This window comes from Oncorhynchus gorbuscha, linkage group LG19, assembly GCF_021184085.1.
Source record: "Oncorhynchus gorbuscha isolate QuinsamMale2020 ecotype Even-year linkage group LG19, OgorEven_v1.0, whole genome shotgun sequence".
Classification (NCBI taxonomy): Eukaryota; Metazoa; Chordata; class Actinopteri; order Salmoniformes; family Salmonidae; genus Oncorhynchus; species Oncorhynchus gorbuscha.
The window spans coordinates 19,553,265-19,579,498 of NC_060191.1; positions in this window are offsets into that span (position 1 = coordinate 19,553,265).

Consider the following 26,234-nt stretch of genomic DNA (forward strand, 5'->3'; position numbering starts at 1 on the left):
TCACTACAAAGAAACAGGCATCCTTCCTAAATCAGTTTCCGGAGAGGAAGGAAACCAGCAGGGATTTCATCAATACAAAAAATCAAAAACATGCATATTGTTTACAATAAGTCACTAAAGTAAAACTGCAAAAAAATGTGTTTATACCCTGAATACAAAAAGTTATTTTTGGGGCAACTCCAACACACCACATCACTGAGTACCACTCTTCATATTTTCAAGCATGGTGATGGCTGCATCATGTTACATGCTTGTCATCGGCACATGAGGTTTTTTTTAAATGAAAGAAACAGAATAGAGCTAAGCACAGGAAAAATCCTAGAGGAAAAACTGGTTTAAATCTGTTTTCCGACAGACACTGGGAGACAATTTTACCTTTCAGCAGGACAATAACCTAAAACACAAGGCTAAATATACACTGGAGTTGCTTACCAAGAAGACATTGAATGTTCTTGAGTGGACTCGTTACAGTTTCGACTTAAATGGGCATGAAAATCTATGGCAAGACTTGAAAATGGCTGCCTAGTGTAATGTTGTTCGTCTGCTGTTTGAAGAGAGTCAGACCGAAATGCAGCGTGTAGGTTACTCATGACATTTAATGAAGAAAATACGGTACATGAAATAACTGAAAATACGAAAACAACAAACGAGTGAAACTAATTACAGCCTATCTGGTGACTAACACAGAGACAGGTACAATCGCCCACGAAATACAACGCGCACTCAAGCTACCTAAATACGGTTCCCAATCCGAGACAACTAGAATCAGCTGACTCCAATTAGGAATCGCCTCAGGCAGCCAAGCCAAACTAGACACACCCCTACTAATACACACTCCCAATTAATACAAACCCCAATACGAAATACAACATATAAACCCATGTCACACCCTGGCCTACCCAAACATATAACAAAAACACAAGATACAATGACCAAGGCGTGACAGAACCCCCCCCTAAGGTGCGGACTCCGGGACGCACCTCAAGAGCATAGGGAGGGTCCGGGTGGGCGTCTGTCCATGGTGGCGGTTCTGGCTCGGGACGTGGACCCCACTCCATAAATGTCCTAGTTCCTCCCCTTCGCGTCCTAGGATAATCCATCTTCTCCGCCGACCATGGCCTAATAGTCCTCACCCTGATCCCCACATAACTGAGGGGCAGCTCGGGACCGAGGGCAGCTCGGGACCGAGGGGCAGCTGGCCAGACAAAGGCACACAAAACATCAACTTGCTAACCAGGCGTCTGCCCCTCCCAACCATCACCCCCAGTCCCCGCAAGCAATAAATAAATGACAGAGGGGCAGCTCGGGACAGAGGGGCAGCTCGGGACAGAGGGGCAGCTCGGGACAGAGGGGCAGCTCGGGATAGAGGGGCAGCTCAGGATAGAGGGGCAACTCAGGATAGAGGGGCAGCTCAGGACAGCAGGGCAGCTCGGGACAGAGGGGCAGCCCGGGACAGAGGGGCAGCCCGGGACCGAAGCAGCCCAGTACTGAGAGGAAGCCTAGTACTGAAAGGAAGCTCAGTACTGAGAGGAAGCTCAGGCAGGTAGTAGGCTCCGGTAAATCCTGGCTGGCTGGTGGACCTGGATGATTCAGGTTGTCTGGCCGATCTAGAAGATCTTGGCAGACTGGCACTTCTGGCGGATCCTGGCAGACTGGCACTTCTGGCGGATCCTGGCAGACTGGTGACGCTGGGCCGACTGGCGGCGCTGGGCAGACAGGAGACTCCGGCAGCGCAGGAGAGGAGAAAGGCTCTGGCTGAGCTGAACAGGCGGGAGACTCCAACAGTGCAGGAGAGGAGAAAAGCTCTGGTTGCGCTGAACAGGCAAGGCGCACTGGACGCGCTGGGCCGACTGGTAGCACTGGTGGCGCTGGACAGACAGGAGACTCCGGCAGCGCAGGAGAGGAGAAAGGCTCTGGCTGCGCTGAACAGGCTGGAGACTCCGATAGCACAGGAGGGGAGAAAAGCACTGGCTGTGCTGAACAGGCGATGCGCACTGGACGCGCTGGGCCGACTGGGAGCACTGGTGGCGCTGGACAGACAGGAGACTCCGGCAGCGCAGGAGAGGAGAAAGGCTCTGGCTGCGCTAAACAGGCGGGAGACTCCGATAGCGCAGGAGAAGAGAACAGCTCTGGTTGCGCTAAACAAGCGGGAGACTCCGGCAGCGCAGGAGGGGAGAAAAGCACTGGCTGCGCTGAACAGGCGAGGCGCACTGGAGGCCTGGTGCGTGGTGCTGGAACTGGTGGTACTGGCGTGAGGACACGCACAGGAAGCCTGGTGCGGGGAGCTGCTACCGGAGGACTGGTGTGTAGAGGTGGCTCTGGATAGACCGGACCGTGCAGGCGCACTGGAGCTCTAGAGCACCGAGCCTGCCCAAGCTTACCTGGCTCGATGCCCACTCTAGCCCGGCCAATAGGAAGGGCTGGTATGTGTCGCAGCTGGCTCTGCACCCGCACTGGAAACACCGTGCGCTCCATAGCATAACACAGTGCCTGCCCGGTCTCTCTAGCCCAACGGTGAGCACAGGGAGTATGCGCAGGTTTCCTACCTGGCATAACTATTCTCCCTTTTAGCCCCTCCCAATATTTTTTTGGGGGTGACTTTCCGGTTTCCAACCACGTCGCCGTGCTGCCTCCTCATACATGCGCCTCTCCGCTTTAGCTGTCTCTATTTCCTCCTTGGGAAGGCGATATTCCCCCGGCTGCTCCCAGGGTCCTTGACCGTCTAATTCCTCCTCCCATGTCCAAATCTCCAAATGATGCATTCTCTCTCATTGCAACTGCTCTTCACGATTAACAGGGAGAGTAGGCTCAGGTCTGTTTCCTGACTCAGCCACTCTCTCTCTGCGCTTTCCCCTGTTACCTTCAGTTTTCGCTCTGTATAGCAATGCTTTCCTTCTTGATTCCATACGTGTATAGCCCTCTTCGCATTGCTGTAGGGAATCCCAGGCGGGCTCCTGCACTCGCTCTGGGTCGGCCGCCCACCTGTCGATTTCTTCCCACGTCGTATAATCCTTGCTTCTGTTGTCCATAACGTCCACCTTCAGATCCTGCCAGTTCACACGCTGCTCGGTCTGTGAATCGTGGTGGGTGATTCTGTAATGTTGTTCGTCTGCTGTTTGAAGAGAGTCAGACCGAAATGCAGCGTGTAGGTTACTCATGACATTTAATGAAGAAAATACGGTACATGAAATAACTGAAAATACGAAAACAACAAACGAGTGAAACTAATTACAGCCTATCTGGTGACTAACACAGAGACAGGTACAATCGCCCACGAAATACAACGCGCACTCAAGCTACCTAAATACGGTTCCCAATCCGAGACAACTAGAATCAGCTGACTCCAATTAGGAATCGCCTCAGGCAGCCAAGCCAAACTAGACACACCCCTACTAATACACACTCCCAATTAATACAAACCCCAATACGAAATACAACATATAAACCCATGTCACACCCTGGCCTACCCAAACATATAACAAAAACACAAGATACAATGACCAAGGCGTGACACCTAGTAATGATCAACAACCAACGTGACAAAGGTTGAAGAATTTGAAAAAGAACAAGGTGCAAATATTGTACAATCCCGGTGTGCAGAGCTCTTAGAGACTTACCCAGAAAGTCTCACAGCAGTAATCACTGCCAAAGGTGATTCGAACATGTATTGACTCAGGGGTTTGAATAAATATCTAATCAAGATATATTAGTGTTTTATTTTTCATAAAATAAATGTTTACGCCCCCAAAAATATTCCATTGACATTATGTCACGTTCTGACCTTTATTTCCTTTGTTTTGTCATTATTTAGTATGATCAGGGCGTAAATTGGGGTGAGCAGTCTATGTTTGTTTTTCTATGATTTGGGTATTTCTATGTTTCGGCCTAGTGCTTACCGGGGGGCGAGAGAGACCGGGCAGGCACCGTGTTATGCTGTGAAGCGCTCCGCGTATCAGCCGGGCTAGAGTGGGCATCGAGCCAAGTGCCATGAAGCCGGCTCTACGCATCTGGTCTCCAGTGCGTCTCCTTGGGCCGGCTTACATGGCACCAGCCTTGCGCACGGTGTCCCCGGTTCGCATGCATAGCCCAGTGCGGGCTATTCCACCTCCAGGCACTGGCAGGGCGACCGGGACCATTCAACCGGGTAAGGTTGGGCAGGCTCGGTGCTCAAGAGCTCCAGTGCGCCTGCACGGTCCGGTCTATCCGGTACCACCTCCACGCACCAGCCCTCCGGTGGCAGCCCCCCGCACCAGGCTGTCTCTCCGTCTCATCCTTACAGGTGCTCCCGCCTCTCCAGCGCTGCCGGAGCCTTCCTCCTCTCCAGCGCAGCCAGAGTCTCCCGCCTGTTCTGCGCTGCCAGAGCTCCCGCCCCTCAGTCCAGAGGCACCAGAGCCCCTCATTCCAGAGGCGCCAGAGCTCCTTAGTCAAGCGCTGCCAGACCCTTCCTCTCCAGCGTTGCCGGAGCTTCCCGTCTGCCCAGCGCCATCTGAGCTACCCGTCTGCGCCACCCGTCTGCCCAGCGGCGCCAGTGCCGCCAGTCTGCCCAGCGCCGCCAGTGCCGCCAGTCTGCCCAGCACCGCCAGTCTGCCCAGCGCCGCCAGTCTGCCCAGCGCCGCCAGTGCCGCCAGTCTGCCCGGCGCCACCAGTGCCGCCAGTCTGCCAGGAGCCGCCAGTGCCGCCAATCTGCAAGGGGCCGCCAGTGCCGCCAGTCTGCAAGGGGCCGCCAGTGCCGCCAGTCTGCCAGGAGCCGCCAGTGCCGCCAGTCTGCAAGGGGCCGCCAGTGCCGCCAGTCTGCAAGGGGCCGCCAGTGCCGCCAGTCAGCCAGGGGCCGCCAGTCAGCCAGGGGCCGCCAGTCAGCCAGGGGCCGCCAGATCCCCTCAGCCCAGAGGCGCCAGAGCCCCTCAGCCCAGAGCTTCCGCCCCTCAGCCCAGATCTTCCGCCCCTCTGTCCCGAGCTGCCCCTCTGTCCCGAACTGCCCCTCTGTCCAGTGGGGTCATTGAGAAGGGTTGCCATGGTTAGAAAGCCACAGAGGCGGACAATAAGGCGGACTAAGACGATGGTGAAGTGGGGTCCACGTCCCGCGCCGCCACCGCCACCGCGGACAGATGCCCACCCAGACCCTCCCCTATAGGTTAAGGGTTTGCGGCCGGAGTCCGCACCTTTGGGGGGGGGGGGTGGGTACTGTCACGTTCTGACCTTTATTTCCTTTGTTTTGTCATTATTTAGTATGGTCAGGGCGTGAGTTGGGGTGGGCAGTCTATGTTTGTTTTTCTATGATTTGGGTATTTCTATGTTTCGGCCTAGTATGGTTCTCAATCAGAGGCAGGTGTCATTAGTTGTCTCTGATTGAGAATCATACTTAGGTAGCCTGGGTTTCACTGTGTGTTTGTGGGTGATTATTCCTGTCTCTGTGTTTGCACCAGATAGGACTGTTTTGGGTTTTCACATTTCTTGTTTTTGTTAGTTTGTTCATGTGAAGTGCTTTATTAAACATGAATCAAAACAACCACGCTGCGCTTTGGTCCGCCTCTCCTTCAAGTCAAGAAAACCGTTACACATTAGAGTATTTTGTTTAGATTGTTGACAAAAAATGACAGAGGAAATCACTCATGTTTTGCCTCCAGGACAAGGCTCATGGTAATAAACGTCAACCTGCATAAAAGTGTGCCTTATTTCTTTTGAAGAACTATAAAAAAAATATATGATTTTGTCAGACAGCATAGGCAGCAGCTCTATAGAGATTAGATGATGACTTGGAATTAAACAAAGTAATAAAATAATATACACAACAACGGAATATTTTCTTAATGTGAATAAATGGGGGTTAAGAAGTAATAAGCAGTAATGGGAAGTCACTACCATCATGAGACTTCATTTATTGTTTTATACTGGGTTGTTACAGCATTCAACCAACATAATGCATAGTGCATTTAATGTGGAGGGGGAGATTTTTCAGGGGGTGGGGGACTGTCGGGGTGTCTCGGATGGTTCAGGGGCAGCTCTCGGGGAACTGTGGGGAGATCTTGTATGGTTGGGAGCTTGGGTGTAACAAACTCACTGGTTTGGGTCCCCAACTTGACTTGGTGGGAGATCTGTCAAAGTGCCCTTGGGCGGGACGCTTGACCCTGGTTGCTCCTGTGGGTCGCTCTGGATGGGAGTGTCTGCTAGATGACTGAAAGTAACGTAAATGTTGAGCAGCTTCACTGCAGGTAGATTGTTTTAAAATTCAATTAAAAAAATATACAGTTGAAGTCAGAAGTTTACATACACCTTAGACAAATACATTTAAACTCAGTTTTTCACAATTCCTGACATTTAATCCTAGTAAAAATTCCATCTTAGGTCAGTTAGGATCAACACTTTATTTTAAGAATGTGAAATGTCAGAATAGTAGTAGAGAGACTTATTTCAGCTTTTATTTCTTTCTTCACATTCCCAGTGGGTCAGAAGTTTACATACACGCAATTAGTATTTGGTAGCATTGCCTTAAACAATTTAAACTTGGGGCCTCCCGGGTGGCGCAGTGGTTAAGGGCGCTGTACTGCAGCGCCAGCTGTGCCACCAGAGACTCTGGCTTCGCGCCCAGGCTCTGTTGTAACCGGCCGCGACCGGGAGGTCCGTGGGGCGATGCACAATTGGCATAGCGTGGTTAGGGAGGGATTGGCCGGTAGGGATATCCTTGTCTTATTGCGCTCCAGCGACTCCTGTGGCAGGCCGGGCGCGGTGCACGCCAACCAAGGTTGCCAAGTGCACAGTGTTTCCTCCGACACATTGGTGCGCTGGCTTCTGGGTTGGATGCGCGCGCTGTGTTAAGAAGTAGTGGGGCTTGGCTTGGTTGGGTTGTGTATCGGAGGACGCATGACTTTCAAGCTTCGTCTCTCCCGAGCCCGTACGGGAGTTATAGCGATGAGACAAGATAGTAGCTACTAAATTCAACAAATTATTTGTAAAAATTGGTATAACTTGGGTCAAATGTTTCAGGTAGCCTTCCACAAGCTTCCCACAATAAGTTGGGGGAATTTTGTCCCATTCCTTCTGACAGAAGGAAGGCCTCCTTGCTCACACACACTTTTTCAGTTCTGCCCACACATTTTCTATAGGATTGAGGTCAGGGCTTTGTGATGGCCACTCCAATACCTTGACTTTGTTGTCTTTAAGCCATTTTGCCACAACTTTGGAAGTATGCTTGGGGTCATTGTCCATTTGGAAGACCCATTTGCAACCAAGCTTTAACTTCCTGACTGATGTCTTGAGATGTTGCTTCAATATATCCACATAATGTTCCATCCTCATGACGCCATCTATTTTGCACCAGACCCTCCTGCAGCAAAGCACCGCCACAACATGATGCTGCCACCCCCACAACATGATGCTGCCAACTCCGTGCTTCACGGTTGGGATGGTGTTCTTCGGCTTGCAAGCACCCCCCCTTTTTCCTCCAAACATAATAATGGTCATTATGCCCAAACAGTTCTATTTTTGTTTCATCAGACCAGAGGACATTTCTCCAAGAAGTACGATAATCGTTGTCTCCATGTGCAGTTGCAAACCGTAATCTGGCATTTTTATGGTGATTTTGGAGCAGTGGCTTCTTCCTTGCTGTGCGGCCTTTCAGGTTATGTCGATATAGGACTTGTTTTACCGTGGATATAGATACTTTTGTTTCCTCCAGCATATTCACAAGATCCTTTGCTGTTGTTCTGGGATTGATTTGCACTTTTTGCATCAAAGTACATTCATCTCTAGGAGACAGAATGCGTCTCCTTCCTGAGCGGTATGACGGCTGCGTGGTCCCATGGTGTTTATACTTGCGTACTATTGTTTGTACAGATGAACACGGTACATTCAGGCGTTTGGAAATTGCTCCCAAGGATGAGGTCTACTATTTTTTTTTATATTGATTTTCACATGATGTCAAGCAAAGAGGCACTGAGTTTGAAGGTAGGCCTGGAAATACATCCACAGGTACACCTCCAATAGACTCAAATGATGTCAATTAGCCTAACAGAAGCTTCTAAAGCCATGACATCATATTCTGGAATTTTCCAAGCTGTTTAAAGGCACAGTCAACTTAGTATATGTAAACGTCTGACCCACTGCATATGTGATACAGTGAATTGAAAGTGAAATAATCTGTCTCTAAACAATTGTTTGAAACATTACTTGCGTCATGCACGAAGTAGCTGTCCTAACTGACTTGCCAAAACTATAGTTTGTTAACAAGAAATTTGTGGAGTGGTTGAAAAACGAGTTTTAATGACCCCAACCTAAGTGTATGTAAACTTCCAATTTCAACAGTATATCTTTCTTTTAAAATAACATCTTTGCTACACTGAACAAACAGAGAGAGACACTCATCTCCTCCTCCTAAAATGGTGTCTAGGAACATTTCCCCTAACAAAGCCCCCACATTGCTACTCACCCATTTAGAAACCCACTCACTCCAAACTCCCCATACATAGGCAGGGAGTGGGAGGACGTATGTAATTGGTTATTAGATAGATTTCCACTAGGTCGGCTCATTACAAGGGGAAATGGATGAACCTAAATGGGCTACTTTCTCGCCCATTTCCCAACCCTAAAGAGCTGCTACAAATGCTGCAATTCCAACAACTGGCAATCACAAATGCCTGTCAACATCTAATGGCTAGAGTGCTGTGTGTGTGTGGGTGGGTGACTTATTTTATTTTTAAACCTACCTAGTGGGGGAAATTGTGTTGCTGCCGGTGTGTTTTTAGAAACCATATCCATAATATGCAAATACTATAGGTTATGTCAAATGCATAGTGACCAGGGTACTAATTACAGCAATTTCACCAACACAATAATGATACTATGATGCCACTCAAAGAATATAATTCCAACAGTAAACAGGGTCTAGAATTATACTAATTACAGCCTATGGTAGCTTGACAAGTAGGAGTGTTACTTCCTTTACTATACAGTATTTGTGCTTCTGGCTGTGGTCGACTTGAATTTAAATGACTGGCACCAAGTTGTTGCTGGAGGTAGTCGAGACCAGTGTCCAGTACCAGTAAATGAGTCATGCTCCAAAGATGGGGTGAGCATCCAATACATCAAGCACTTCTCAACACCACTTTAGAAAACATTGAATGTGAATCATTTCAGTGACCAACGTCCTTCAATGGTCCCAATTCAATTGTTTGTCCCTGCTAATACAATTGTTCAGCTATTTCATTTTATTAGTGGCAATGAAAGCATAATCCTTCTTCATCCTCAGCCTGGATCATTTATTTGTTTCATTGTTTTATGAATTGATTTGGAATTGACCAGAAAGGTATTCTTGCCAGTGTGAAGGGTAGAACATGGCAGTGTTTGTGAAGTTCTGTTTGTATGGGACAAGGGGGAGTGCTTGTCCATGTGAGAGTGTGTGTGCACTCGTGCGTTTATAAATATGTATGTTTGCAGCAAGTCGCTGGGGAATTAGAGGAAAGCCTGTCTGTTTCACCTGACTATTTCATTTCCTAATCGCGGCTTATCGATTGTTTGGCTGCTCGATCAATATTTGTTTTCCATGGTGTTTTTCTCCCGGTAAGCATTTCAAGCCATGATTTTACTGGGGTTTCTTGTCGAAACTCTAAGAGACATTGTAGAGCAAATTTGTACAAATTTGCATTGCTTGCTCATTGTGGGTTTTAGGCTGGTTTTCTGTATTAGCACTTTGTGACATCTGCTGATGAAAAAAAGGGCTTTACAAATACATTTGATTGATTGATTGAATGATAGATACAGTGCCTTGCAAAAGTATTCACCCCCCTTGACGTTTTTCCTATTTTGTTGCCTTACAACCTGTAATGCAAATTGAATTTTATTTGGATTTCATGTAATGGACATACACAAAATAGTCCAAATTGGTGAAGTGAAATTAAAATAATTACTTGTTTCAAACAGTACCCCCAAAACAACGGAAAAGTGGTGCATACAGTTGGGAGAACAAGTATTTGATACATTGCTGATTCTGTAGGTTTTCCTACTTACAAAGCATGTAGAGGTCTGTAATTTTTATCATATGTACACTTCAACTGTGAGAGACGGAATCTAAAACAAAAATCCAGAAAATCACATTGTTTGATTTTTAAGTAATTAATTTGCATTTTATTGCATGACATAATAATTTGATACATCAGAAAAGCAGAACTTAATATTTGGTACAGAAACCTTTGTTTTCAATTACAGAGATCATACATTTCCTGTAGTTCTTGACCAGGTTTGCACACACTGCAGCAGTGATTTTGGCCCACTCCTCCATACAGTCCTACTCCAGATCCTTCAGGTTTTGGGGCTGTCGCTGGGCAATACGGACTTTCAGCTCCCTCCAAAGATTTTCTATTGGGTTCAGGTCTGGAGACTGGCTAGGCCACTCCAGGACCTTGAGATGCTTCTTACGGAGCCACTCCTTAGTTGCCCTGGCTGTGTGTTTTGGGTCATTGTCATGCTGGAAGACCCAGCCACGATCCATCTGCAATGCTCTTACTGAGGGAAGGAGGTTGTTGACCAAGATCTCGCGATACATGGCCCCATCCATCCTCCCCTCAACACGGTGCAGTCATCCTGTCCCCTTTGCAGAAAAGCATTCCCAAAGAATGATGTTTCCACCTCCATGCTTCACGGTTGGGATGGTGTTCTTGGGGTTGTACTCATCCTTCTTCTTCCTCCAAACACGGCGAGTGGAGTTTAGACCAAAAAGCTCTATTTTTCTCTCATCAGACCACATGACCTTCTTCCATTCCTCCTCTGGATCATCCAGATGGTCATTGGCAAACTTCAGATGGGCCTGGACATGCGCTGGCTTGAGCAGGGGGACCTTGCGTGCGCTGCAGGATTTTAATCCATGACGGCGTAGTGTGTTACTAATGGTTTTCTTTGAGACTGTGGTCCCAGCTCTCTTCAGGTCATTGACCAGGTCCTGCCGTGTAGTTCTGGGCTGATCCCTCACCTTCCTCATGATCATTGATGCCCCACGAGGTGAGATCTTGCATGGAGCCCCAGACCGAGGGTGATTGACCATCATCTTGAACTTCTTCCATTTTCGAATAATTGCGCCAACGGTTGTTGCCTTCTCACCAAGCTGCTTGCCTATTGTCTTGTAGCCCATCCCAGCCGTGTGCAGGTCTACAATTTTATCCCTGATGTCCTTAAACAGCTCTCTGGTCTTGGCCATTGTGGAGAGGTTGGAGTCTGTTTGATTGAGTGTGTGGACAGGTGTCTTCTATACAGGTAACGAGTTCAAACAGGTGCAGTTAATACAGGTAATGAGTGGAGAACAGGAGGGCTTCTTAAAAAAACGAACAGGTCTGTGAGAGTCAGAATTCTTACTGGTTGGTAGGTGATCAAATACTTATGTCATGCAATAAAATGCTAATTAATTACTTAAAAATCATACAATGTGATTTTCTGGATTTTTGTTTTAGATTCCGTCTCTCACAGTTGAAGTGTACCTATGATAAAAAAAAATTACAGACCTCCACATGCTTTGTAAGTAGGAAAACCTGCAAAATCATCAGTGTCAGGACCCGGTTCCGAACCCGGGTCTCCGGAGTGAGAAACAGTCACTTAACCAACTGAGCCACGAATAGTCGGCAGAACCCAGAAGATGAGGCAGACACAGCAGTACTTGAGACGGTGTATTTAATGAAGTAAAAAGTGAAGTTCTTCAGGAAAACATGTAACTCCACAACCTCAAAAAGGAATTCCATAAGAACAAAGGTAATCCTCCAAGACAAAAAGGTAAATCCACAAGGTGGAAGGTATAGCACAAAAAGCCTCAAAAGATACTCAAAAAACAAACAAACAAGAACAAAAAACAGAATTCCTCAAGAGAGTCCACCGGGATCAACAAGAGTACACAGAGTACTAGGGCTGGGTGCTAACATACAAACACAGAGCACAGAACTGAGGAAAACAAAGAGTTTAAATACAATCAGGGGAAACGAGGCACAGGTGCAAATAATAATGGGGATCAAGGGAAAACAAAAGGTCAAAAGGCACAATGGGGGCATCTAGTGACCAAAAACCGGAACAACCCTGGCCAAATCCTGACAGGCAGTGTATCAAATACATTTAACATTACATTTAAGTAATTTAGCAGACGCTCTTATCCAGAGCGACTTACAAATTGGTGCATTCACCTTATGACATCCAGTGGAACAGCCACTTTACAATAGTGCATCTAAATATTTTAAGGGGGGGGGGGGTGAGAAGGATTACTTTATCCTATCCTAAGTATTCCTTAAAGAGGTGGGGTTTCAGGTGTCTCCGGAAGGTGGTGATTGACTCCGCTGTCCTGGCGTCGTGAGGGAGTTTGTTCCACCATTGGGGAGCCAGAGCAGCGAACAGTTTTGACTGGGCTGAGCGGGAACTGTACTTCCTCAGTGGTAGGGAGGCGAGCAGGCCAGAGGTGGATGAACGCAGTGCCCTTATTTGGGTGTAGGGCCTGATCAGAGCCTGGAGGTACTGAGGTGCCGTTCCCCTCACAGCTCCGTAGGCAAGCACCATGGTCTTGTAGCGGATGCGAGCTTCAACTGGAAGCCAGTGGAGAGAGCGGAGGAGCGGGGTGACGTGAGAGAACTTGGGAAGGTTGAACACTAGACGGGCTGCGGCGTTCTGGATGAGTTGTAGGGGTTTAATGGCACAGGCAGGGAGCCCAGCCAACAGCAAGTTGCAGTAATCCAGACGGGAGATGACAAGTGCCTGGATTAGGACCTGCGCCGCTTCCTGTGTGAGGCAGGGTCGTACTCTGCAGATGTTGTAGAGCATGAACCTACAGGAACGGGCCACCGCCTTGATGTTAGTTGAGAACGACAGGGTGTTGTCCAGGATCACGCCAAGGTTCTTAGCGCTCTGGGAGGAGGACACAATGGAGTTGTCAACCGTGATGGCGAGATCATGGAACGGGCAGTCCTTCCCCGGGAGGAAGAGCAGCTCCGTCTTGCCGAAGTTCAGCTTGAGGTGGTGATCCGTCATCCACACTGATATGTCTGCCAGACATGCAGAGATGCGATTCACCACCTGGTCATCAGAAGGGGGAAAGGAGAAGATTAATTGTGTGTCGTCTGCATAGCAATGATAGGAGAGACCATGTGAGGTTATGACAGAGCCAAGTGACTTGGTGTATAGCGAGAATAGGAGAGGGCCTAGAACAGAGCCCTGGGGACACCAGTGGTGAGAGCGCGTGGTGAGGAGACAGATTCTCGCCACGCCACCTGGTAGGAGCGACCTGTCAGGTAGGACGCAATCCAAGCGTGGGCCGCGCCGGAGATGCCCAACTCGGAGAGGGTGGAGAGGAGGATCTGATGGTTCACAGTATCGAAGGCAGCCGATAGGTCTAGAAGGATGAGAGCAGAGGAGAGAGAGTTAGCTTTAGCGGTGCGGAGCGCCTCCGTGATACAGAGAAGAGCAGTCTCAGTTGAATGACTAGTCTTGAAACCTGACTGATTTGGATCAAGAAGGTCATTCTGAGAGAGATAGCGGGAGAGCTGACCAAGGATGGCACGTTCAAGAGTTTTGGAGAGAAAAGAAAGAAGGGATACTGGTCTGTAGTTGTTAACATCGGAGGGATCGAGTGTAGGTTTTTTTCAGAAGGGGTGCAACTCTCGCTCTCTTGAAGACGGAAGGGACGTAGCCAGCGGTCAGGGATAAGTTGATGAGCGAGGTGAGGTAAGGGAGAAGGTCTCCGGAAATGGTCTGGAGAAGAGAGGAGGGGATAGGGTCGAGCGGGCAGGTTGTTGGGCGGCCGGCCGTCACAAGACGCATACTTGTTCTCCCCACTGTTCTCCCCACTGTATGTATTCACCCCTTTGCTATGAAGCCCCTAAATAAGATCTGGTGCAACCAATTACTTTCAGAAGTCACACAATTAGTTAAATAAAGTCCACCTGTGTGCAATCTAAGTTTCACATGATCTGTCACATGATCTCAGTATATATACACCTGTTCTGAAAGGCCCCAGAGTCTGCAACATCACAAAGCAAAGGGCACCACCAAGCAAGTGGCACTATGAAGACCAAGGAGCTCTCCAGACAAGTCAGGGACAAAGTTGTGGAGAAGTACAGATCAGGGTTGGGATATTTAAAAATATCCCAAACTTTGAACATCCCACAGAGCACCATTAATCGGCTCATTCATCCCACTCATCTACCCTGTAACTATTCCCCAGGTTGTTGCTGCAAATGAGAACGTGTTCTCAGTCAACTTACCTGGTAAAATAACGGATAAATAAAGTAAAATAAATTAAATCCATTTTTTCATAATGGAAAGAATATGGCACCACAACAAACCTGCCAAGAGAGGGTGGCCCACCAAAACCCACGGACTGGACAAGGAGGGCATTAATCAGAGAGCCAACAAAGAGACCAAAGAGAAACCTGAAGGAGCTACAAAGCTCCACAGCGGAGATTGGAGTATCTGTCCATAGAACCACTTTAAGCCGTACACTCCACAGAGCTGGGCTTTATGGAAGAGCGAACAGAAAAAATAACCAAACATGTTTGGTGTTCACCAAAAGGCATGTCGGAGACTGCCCAAACATATGGAAGAACGTACTCTGGTCAGTTGAGACAACAATGTAGCTTTTTGGTCATCAAGAAAAACGCTATGTCTGGTGCAAACCCAACACCTCTCATCACCCCGAGAAGACCACCCCCACAGTGAAGCATGGTGGTAGCAGCATCAATCTGTGGGGATGTTTTTCATCGGCAGGGACTGAGAAACTGGTCAGAATTGAAGGAATGATGGACGGCGCTAAATACAGGGAAATTCTTGAGGGTAACCTGTTTCATTCTTCAAGAGATTTGAGACTGGGATGGAGGTTCACCTTCCAGCAGGACAATAACCCTAAGCATACTGCTAAAGCAGCACTCGAGTGGTTTAATCGGAAACATTTAAATGACTTGTGATGGCCTAGTCCAAGCTCAGACCTCAATCCAATTGAGAATCTGTGGTATGACTTAAAGATTGCTGTACACCAGCGAAACCCATCCAACTTGAAGGAGCTGGAGCAGTTATGCCTTGAAGAATGGGCAAAAATCCCAGTGGCTCGATGTGACAAGCTTATAGAGACATACCCCAAGATACGTGCAGCTGTAATTGCTGCAAAAGTTGGCTCTGCAAAGTATTTACTTTGGGTGGGGGAGAATAATTATGCACGCTCAAGTTTTCCATTTTTTGGTCTTATTTCCTGTTTGTTTCACAAAAAAATATTTTTGCATCTTCAAAGTAGTAGGCATATTGTGTAAATTAAATGATACAAACCCCCAAAAGCCAATGTATAGGGAATCACCACTCTGGAACATGAGCAATATCTCCTTCACAAGGTTGGGTCTTCAAATATTTGCATCTGTTTGGTCATAAATGATGTGATCACAGGTTAGTGTAAGCAGTAATATCTGTGCTCAACATCCTCCTAATGTACAGATATTTTTTAGCTGCTTTTATGTTGGCAGAAAATCAAGGCCGGGCTAGCTTTTAGATATCCCTCCATAATTTCACTGCTGTGTATTTCCCTACTGACAGAGAAAAGAATTACTACATAATGCAATGTCTATAGGGCATTACCAAAATACCTGGCTGCATTTGTAATGTTGCACATCCTTTCAAACTGCTGTTGTTGTTTTGAGTTGTTTTGAGCTCTAAATGATCAAGATAATTGACTCATTATCAGCAGAAGCAGGAACAATAATCTAGATAAACATGCATTTATACACAAATGCCTAATATACACACTCACATGCACACTCTTCCTAAACTTCTATTTAAAACCCCAGAAGGTAACCCAGGATCTACTATTCATATGGGACAGTGCTTGTCACACCCTGATCTGTTTGACCTGTCTTTGATTGTCTCCACCCTCCTCCAAGTGTCACCCATCTTCCCCGTGATCCCCTGTGTATTTATACCTGTTTTTCTGTCTGTCAGTTCCAGTTTGTCTTGTTTGTTCAAGCCTACCAGCGTTTTGTCTCAGCTCCTGCTTGTCCCCACTCTTTTTCTCACCCTCCTGGTTTTGACCCTTGCCGTGCCTGCCTGACCTGAGCCTGCCTGCCATACCTTTGCCCTACCTCTGGATTACCGACCTCAGCCTGACCTGAGCCTGCCTGCCATACCTTTGCCCTACCTCTGGATTACCGACCCCAGCCTGACCTGAGCCTGCCTGCCATACCTTTGCCCTACCTCTGGATTACCGACCTCAGCCTGACCTGAGCCTGCCTGCCATACCTTTGCCCTACCTCTGGATTACCGACCTCAGCCTGACCTGAGCCTGCCTGCCATACCTTTGCCCTACCTCTGGATTACTGACCTCAGCCTGACCTGAGCCTGCCTGCCATCCTGTACCTCTCCCCCACTTCTTTGGACTATTGACCCCTGCCTGACCTGTCTATTTTGCTTGCCCCTTTGGGATTTGGTCTGCATCTGGGTCTTACCTTCATACCTGATAGGTGCTGCTAAATCCAGTATAGGTCATTAACATTCCGCCCCGTCCCAATTCCAAAATCAGAGGCATCGTATTGGTTTTCTATACAACACATTTTCCACAAATCTTTCTCCTGAGCAAACCTTTAGAACTGTCAACAACAACAACCACATCTTTAATGATGACTAATTGCATCCAAAACTCATCTGTTTTCCCCCCAAAAGAATAGAGAAAAGAAACCATCAGAATAACAAAACTATGATACGCCGCTATTCATTTAGTAATTAGGGAAGATGGATTAATTATAGTACCTGCTGAGAGGGTGAGAATACTAATGTTTCAGAAGAAATCCCAATACTGTGTCAATCTAGCCACAACAGGTGTTCCAAACTTTGATCCACAGATATGTATGTGCTTATGGGTTATTGACCATGGGGTAGATTGAAAGGGAATGGCTTACAGACTAAACAGAGAAAAGTGGTGAGGATAAAAGTGATATTCAACAGTATTTCTATGCAGTGAAGTACTTAAGTCATTTTTGGGGGTATGTGTACTTTACTTTACTATTTATATTTTTGACAACGTAAAAGTTTACTTCACTACATTCCTAAAAATTCTGTTATTTTTACTCCATACATTTTCCCTGACACCCAAAAGTACTCGTTACATTTTGAATGCTTAGCAGAACAGAAAATGGTCCAATTCGCACACAAAAGAACATCTCTAGTCATCCTTACTGCCTCTGATCTGGCGGACTCACTAAACACAAATGCTTTGTTTTTAAATGTTAATGTTGGAGTGTGACCCTGTCTATCCATAAATACAATTTAAAAAACAAGACAATTGTGCTGTTTGGTTTGCTTAATATAAGGAATTTTTAATTATTCCTACTTTTAGACTTTTACTGGGTGACTTTTTCACTTTTCCTATTAAGGTATCTTTACTTTTACTCAAATATGACAATTGAGTACTTTTTTGACCACTGCTCCTATGTAGAATTCTGATAAGAAAATGGTATCAGAAAAAACAGACAGTAAGTCATTGAATTACAAATCACTTAAATATAATTAAAAAACTGTGAAGGCCCTTTCACTGAAATGCTGGCTCAAAAAAGAGACTAACCATACTACAAAATGTAAAAAAAATAATATAGAGGTGATATTGATTTGCTGGCTGCACATGGCCCTCTCACCACCTTCATAATCATATCAACCTCTTCACAACCCATTGTATTACTCTACCACTATCTGATAGGAGGCCTTAGAAAAGAGATGGGAGATGAAGTCAGTGGCTTTTCCATTTGAAAAGCCTGACATATGACCCAGCAGAGCTAGCCTCTTATCAAAAGAGAAGACAATAAGAGGAATTCTTGAAACTGACATGCCAAGTGAGGACATGCCAAGAGTAAGGACATGCCAATACCCGCTTTGACGATGGGGAAAACGTGGGACAACTGTTAAAAAGGTATAATCAAGTTATAATCCTCTGCTTACTGTCAGGAAAAATGTACAGCCTTTCTAAGGACTGTAATTTATGGCTAATGTAGTGTACAGTATAATAATTGTCCTATTCGTGAAATTGTCGGCTATGCAGTGCACAGATTATGACTATTTAACTGTGAAATATGCCATGGAACTTCCAAACTTTTTAAGATTATGAATAAACATTTGACTTTTCCATGGAAGCTCCATCACTACATTGAGAAGGGAGGATTAGAGCAGAGTAACTTTGCATTACAATGAAAATAGTACGTACCTAAATAATAGTCCTAGCCTCCACTAATACCAATGGTTTCCTGGACACAGAAGCACATTCAATGGAGAATCTCTATTAAACATGCTTTTTAGTGCAGGACTAGGCTTAATCTGTGTCCGAGAAACCCTAAAACCAAATGGTTCTAAAATGTTCATGTTAGTGAAACAGTCCCTGCATGACTGAATAAGTCACATTATTAAATTGCAATCCATGGAATTCAAACTTCTGAAAAACATCTCTGCATGAGGTCTTTTGCCTTTTGGTAGGCCGTCATTGTAAATAACAATTTGTTCTTAACTGACTTGCCTAGTTAAATAAAGGTTTTTCCATTAAATAAACATTTAAGTCAATCAATTACTAACTCACTCAATCCATCACTTACTCACTGACATAGCACAATAACTCTCCACTAACTTCTGAGCTCATTTCTCCCCTGAGTCGTATGGTGGGCAGGGCATGGCGTGTCAGACAGTGTGGCTGGGCTGGGTGATGCCAGTGACAGGGGCATGCCCCTGACTGTCACCAGCCTGCATGGCACTTCCAAGGGACAGAGCACAAGCTAGAGGGAGAGTGTGTAAGTAAAATACCCTTCAAAGTCTGTCTGATGATACAGACATACAACACCTCACTCTGTGTCAGAGCCTCCCTGATGACATGCAGCACCAGCTTTACATACAGTATGGGAGAGTACGCACAGAGAAACTGTATCAGACTATTGTGATCTGGAGTTTTCAGTTAGTGCCATGATAGATTTTATTGCACTCGTTCACATCTTTATTCGTTTGCATGTTACATTGATCAAATGTCAGCCATAGTGGAAACACAAGCAGCCTGGTATCATGGACTAGACATAACATAGTGGACATAAATTCGGTACACTCAAATTAGTGTGACATATATCTATATCAAACGTAACATAAGACTGAAGGTTCTTTAGGAAAAATGAAAAGAAGGTTGGTTGGTCGGGGTGGATGGGTAGACGTAGAACGAGAACGTCTGGTAACCCAAAGGTTGTTTGTTCAAATCTCATTAAGGACAACTTTAGTAAACTAGCATACTTGCAACTACTTACTACTTTTGAGCTCCTTTGAATCTACTTAGTGTAGGAGAGTTAAAAAGGTTATTCCATCAAACTTCAAATTATTAGAATAGTACACAACACAGAACAGAACAACCAGGTTGAGGGTCAGTGGCCAAAGCTCGTGAACAGGAATATTCCAAGTTCAGACAGAAGGGGGTAGTCAGATCACTATGATCGCCATGAACTGTACTTTTGGTGTCTCTTTTTAATTGTTGCATTACTGGTGCTGCCTGTTGATGTTCGGTAGGCAGCTACAGTAGCTGAATGATGTTAACATCTTCGGGTTGTGTTTCATTAATTGTATTTTATTTCATCTGGGTGCTTGCGTCACCTACTAACACCCTGGTACTACCCATAGCTCCCATTCTTCTCAGTCCGAGAAAACACTGAGAGAGAAAGGTATATGTTGCAGATTACTCCTTTGTCGAAGTCCATAATGTGAAATAAATAAAACATCCCAAGGTTAATGCTGTAGATATTATTATAAGGGAGTTTGAGACTATTGAAACATGTAACTTTCAGAGTTTTATTGTTGTTATTAATATAGCTTACAGAGTGCTAAAAGTGCTGCTGTTGCTAGCTAGCATGCCTTTCTGTGATGCAGACGGTTAGCTGAGCTGCCGACTGGTGATAGCGTTGCATTATGGGAGATGTCGTTTTGGCACTCTAAGGTCTGAATGGGCTAGAGGTGATTTCACGTTGTAACTTGTTTGTACATGAGTTGTTGTATTTTGGTACGGTCAACACTGAAAACACCTAGCAATGTATTGGGGATGTGAGACTGGATATGTGTTTTACCTTTCTTCATGCTCCTGTGTAGAACAACTTGTCAGATGTTGCATTGGAGACTGATGTGTTCCTGTCTTTTCACAATACTATTGCAGGTATGGTTCTATTGTCTAAGAATTAAGACTATAGATTTGTTGTATTAAGGACTGGTTATTATTTTATACTATACATTATGGCTTTATGTATGAATGTGATTTGTGTGAGTCCGAGAAAACACAGAGAGAAAGAACAACTTGTCAGATGTTATGTTTCGAACCCATGAGAAACCCCCTCAGCCCCAGAGTCAGTGCATGTAACACGCCAGCGTCTGGTGCATTGGAGACTGATGTGTTCCTGTCCTGTCTTTTCACAATACTATTGCAGATCAACATAAAAGCCTAAAAGACAGCCGTGGTGTCGCTCTTCATTTCTTGGTTCTCCTGTGGTACATAAGAAACCAGCTACATTGGCATTCCAGCTAACCCTTCCCCTAAAACTAACCTTCAAATTTTAACCTAACTCCTAACCCTAACTTTAATCCTAATCCTAACCTTAATGTTAGCCACAACAAATTGGAATTCGTAACATATTATAAATTCGTAACATACTGGACAAATTGCAATTCGTAACATATCATACGAAATGGATGATGGACGTCCACAAATTAATACATACCATACCAAACGGAACATATCATACTAATTTGAGTTTACTATCTTACGTCTACCCCTAGTCCAGGTTGACACAGGATATGCTCAAGGTAATTCAGTGGTGTTCCACTGTTATATCTCTGAAGCATTTAGCTTCAGAGATAGTTACCGCTTACTGCAAAGTTACCGCTTACTGCAAAGTAATGTTCGTGAATGTGGATGTTGTTACCATGGGGGAATGAGTTAGGAGACATAAGTAGCTATTAGAGGTGTTTAAACAAAATGCTGTAATATAAAAGACTCTTCGGGTTCTTCTGCCCTTTGGCTGTGAATCACTTGGGGTCCCAATTAATCGTTGGATGCCTTGAAATGGGTGTAGCTATGATGTTATGAGAAGAGTGGATACTGAGAGAGCAGACGTATCAGGGAAATAGCTGGCCCGAGGCTAGATAACACAATTGCAGCACTCTCATTCTCTCCACAGCTGATAAAGGCTTGGGCTGTCTGTGTCTGCATAGAGTGTAGCTGCCTTGTGAGAATGGGAAAGATTCTCCGGCTTGCAGGCAGGAAGCTGTTCATTAAAAACCATGCAGAATATGACACAAAGCAGGAAGCTAAATATGCCCTAGTGGATGGGTGTTGACAATTGAACAGCTGTTGGCTTCATCGTACAATACCAATCGATTAGATGGCAGGATATGAATCCCTGTGCCTGGTAACTCTAGGTGTGTATTTTCTCTTGTCTGGTTGAAATTGAAATATATTGTGCGTGTGTGTGTGTGTGTGTGTGTGTGTGTGTGTGTGTGTGTGTGTGTGTGTGTGTGTGTGTGTGTGTGTGTGTGTGTGTGTGTGTGTGTGTGTGTGTGTGTGTGTGTGTGTGTGTGTGTGTGTGTGTGTGTGTGTGTGTGTGTGTGTGTGTGTGTGTGATTTGAGAGGTGTGTATAATGCATTAGAATAGATGTTGCCCCAGTAACAACAGGAGTTTTAGCCCTGGCCCTTGCACATCATTGTCCCAATGTAACATTATGGGATGTTATTGCTCCTTTGCTCAGCTGTTGCTCTTTTTACTCAACTGTAAAAGCACTTTAAAATCACTCCATTAAGCCAAACTAAACCCACAGACTATAACAGGAACTTGTATTATCTGTATGATAATTCTGGACTTCCGAAGCGACACACTATGTCACTTGAAATCACTGTAGCATCTCCGGAATACCAACCAGAGGATTAGGATGGGAGAGACAATGACTTTTAATAAATCGGTTCATATTTTCCACCCATAAAAAACAAGTGATGCAAAAAATCGGCTCCAATCTCCTCTCTTGTCAAGCAATCCACAAGCCGCACAAGACGCGATTACGCCTGAGATAAGAGGATTTGGGCTATTATTCACAAGGAGATTGTGTCTTTTTTGGACTGCAAAAATCAAAATGGGTCTGCCGATCAGAATCCCCTATTTCTGTCTCAGTGGTTGCTAATCCATGATGATACTGAAGACTGCACACTCACGTGATCTTGAATATGTTTCAGAGAACTACGTCAAACTAACACTGGACCACGCCTAAACATTGGGGAAATGTTAAAATGCCTATTGCTCTGTGATCCTGTCTAAATGAATCCCAGTAGAGTTGGCCAGTTCTAACACAGATGCACTACTCGTTGTCACCACACTAATAAACTGTCTCTGTAACATTCAGCCAAACCCTGTCCACGTTCACAATCCATCAGTGCTTTTTAAAGGCTTAATAAATGACCATGTCTAATGCCTAAGACATACTCAAGGCCTCAGAGCAGCCTCAGAGATATAAGCATATTCTAATAAGCACTCAGACAGTCAGGGTAAAAATGATAACCATCTGGACATTTCCATATCTGTCTCATCATTCTCCATTCATTTGCCTTATGACTGGCCCTGTTTTCTGAATCTGTTCCAGCGGTATGAGACAGCCAAAGGACAGACAGTCTTTGAGAGCTCTCTTAGGGTTCCGGCTGCAGACAGAGAAGCAGTCACAATACGGGCCATTTTCTCACTGTAAACACTTAACCCAAATCTAAGGGTGAAAAGTTGATTGTGACTATTGAAAGAGGGGAGGAAAGGGAATGAGGGATGGGGGTGGGGGAGGGAAGGAAGGAAGGAGTAAGGGAAAATGAAGTTGAAAATGAGAGCAATAAAGAAGGTGAAAATGAGAACAATAAAGAAGGTGAAAATGAGAACAATAAAGAAGGTGAAAATGAGAGCAATAAAGAAGGTGAAAATGAGAGCAATAAAGAAGGTGAAAATGAGAACAATAAAGAAGGTGAAAATGAGAATAAAGAAGGTGAAAATGAGAACAATAAAGAAGGTGAAAATGAGAACAATAAAGAAGGTGAAAATGAGAACAATAAAGAAGGTGAAAATGAGAACAATAAAGAAGGTGAAAATGAGAGCAATAAAGAAAAAATGAGAACAATTGAGAACAATAAAGAAGGTGAAAATGAGAACAATGAAAATGAAAATGAGAACAATAAAGAAGGTGAAAATAAAGAAGGTAAAATGAAGCAATAAAGAAGGTGAAAATGAGAACAATAAAGAAGGTGAAAATGAGAACAATAAAGAAGGTGAAAATGAGAGCAATAAAGAAGGTGAAAATGAGAACAATAAAGAAGGTGAAAATAAAGAAGAAAATGAGAACAATGAAAAAATGAGAACAATAAAGAAGGTGAAAATGAGAACAATAAAGAAGGTGAAAATGAAAATGAAGAAAATGAGAACAATAAAGAAGGTGAAAATGAGAGCAATAAAGAAGGTGAAAATGAGAACAATAAAGAAGGTGAAAATGAGAGCAATAAAGAAGGTGAAAATTAGAGCAATAAAGAAGGTGAAAATGAGAAAAATAAAGAAGGTGAAAATGAGAGCAATAAAGAAGGTGAAAATGAGAGCAATAAAGAAGGTGAAAATGAGAGCAATAAAGAAGGTGAAAATGAGAGCAATAAGGAGAGAGGATTGGCACACATATTATTTTATTATTTTAACAACAGTGATCTGGATACGTATTGCATTAAGAGGAATATGTGGAAAATGTCATTTCCTCCTCTCTCTGAATGTGCATATTTTGGCAAATAATATTGCCTGAAGAGCTGCAACCACTTAAACATTTAAACATAAGAGCATATATTCCACCAATTCGGTGCCTTCTGAGAAATAAAACATCTGATTTCACAAAAAATGTAATTTCTGTCATATATATATATATATAAAAAATCTTTAAAAAATGATTTATTGAATTCTCCATGTGGTCTTTTTTACTTCATTGACTATAACAGGCTTTTAAAATGCTTATTGGTGCACAATTTCTACTTCAAATATTAAAGGGTCACTCATTCCATGGAACGACATAGTAACGTAAAATACATGTTGGGTTATTGGTTTCTATTCAGCTCCAATATTCCCTCATACGGTATAGGCTACAGTCAAGACAAATTACTGGAAATGTTGTGCTCAAAACACTGGAATGCCCATCAAAACCAACATTAACAAAAACTGCATGCATGTAAAACTGACAGCGATCTAAGCTAATCCGCAATTCCATCAACACTGGCCTGCTTTCCCCACTGAGCTGAGGCAGTATACAACCAGTATCAGATTCCAGTCTGAAGACAGTAAACGTGGCCATCAAACCACCCATAAAAAGCAAGTATCACCAGGCTTATGGTGACACATTGAAGTTTTGAAGCCCAGTTGTGGTTGACTGGATCTGTGGGTAAAGTCAGGAAATCCCTCCAAGCTGGTGCTGAGGCTCCATAATGATATAATGGGGCTGTGGTGCATTCAACAGAGACGTTTTGGGCCATGATACAGAGGAATGGAGCCATAAAACCTAGATCATCGGCTTAACGTACCGGACTAAAGCTATACGCTACTTAATCTGAGGAGAACTTGTCTATCACTGTTATGGAGTCGTAGTCCTTACAATACCTTGCAAGAGTATACATCTGGCTGTCTTTTTCAAGTAAAAAGATACTATGTTACTACAGTACACTCACAATCACAATATACAAATCCAACCTATATTATGCAGTCAAACATTTGCTTTGCTGTTGTTGAATAAACAGATGTGTATTCTTGCGAATACTCACGCACAGATGATATCAGTACTCCACACTGCTACAGTGTGACTCATTACAAAGGTGCGCCATGACAGAAGAATACTTGATACAGAAGCTCCCCTGCTGCCACTGAGGTGCAGAGTGTAGTCATCCATCTTGTTCCCTGTAAGCCAGGGTTTCATCTCACAGGGCTTTTGACAGATGGCTGCAGGGAACTGTTTCCCTGTGAAAGGTCAGGATCTCTCCAGATCTCATATGTGGTGTAGACTCTTCATGTCACAGGGGGAGCACATAGACATGAGAGGGGAGAGAGGTGATGCTATCAGATACAACCTAGCTTTATGTGATGTTTACTAAAGAAATGTTGTATATGATCAAATTGTATTTATAGTTTAGAGGCCGTATGTTTCTAAGATGGGGTAATAGCCTAATATTGGAGAATTAATTATACAGTTAAAGTTTATGTAGCCAATTGGAAGGTCTCACATCTATCCTATTGCATAATGAAACGCTTCTCTCTCCTGTGCACCCCGTGAACATCATCACCACTCCTTACCGCCTCACCCAAGCTGAGAGACACTAATTAAAAAAACAGGTATGGAGGGTGGCGTCGCTGCCGAGCGCAACACAGTCACAGCCGTCAAAAACCTCATCTTGGTAATTACACCCCTCAGTTCCGTAACATTTACAGCGTGGCACTAATTGCTTTCTCTGTAATTGTGTTACTTTTTTTTATTTCCCTGTGAGAGATAATGAAGGAGAAGTCATTGGCCATCTGCGCCAGAGGTACCTGAAAGAGCCTGGTAGAGATTGGAGGATCAACACTGTATGCATCTATAATACATTGACAAATATGGGTCCATTTAGCAATGCTAAGCAGCTGAGAAATGACTTCTTTATTATGATGACAAGGCGCACAGGTGAATTATGGGTGTTTAGCGCAGCACGCCATGGGTGCGGTGCCTGGAGCATCATTTTTTATACTCACAATTTAATTACATCCCTGTAATCGATACAGGACTTTTGATGAATGGTTTAATAAGAGAGTAACTTCAGTCACATGCACACAGATGTGCGCACATACAGTACACACACACACACAAGCGCCCTAAAATGACGCCAGATGAAATGGCAGCAGTTTTAATTGGGCCCAACCAATTGTGCTATTATGTGGGGGATTTTCACGTTATTTGTAACTTATTTTGTACATAATGTTTCTGCAACCATATCTTATGGCAAAAAAAGATATTCTTGATATCAGGACAGAGATCACACACCTCGGATTAGACAAATATTTTTTCTACAACCTAGACGACGCACAAGACATTCTCCAAACACCAGGACCAACATCCCTGTTATTTGCAACAGGAAGCGACGCAGATAAAGAGGACAAAGAGCCGGATGCCTGGTCATGACCCGGTGAAGGTGACTGGGAAAGCTGCCATTACCGTCAATACAACTCACCAAC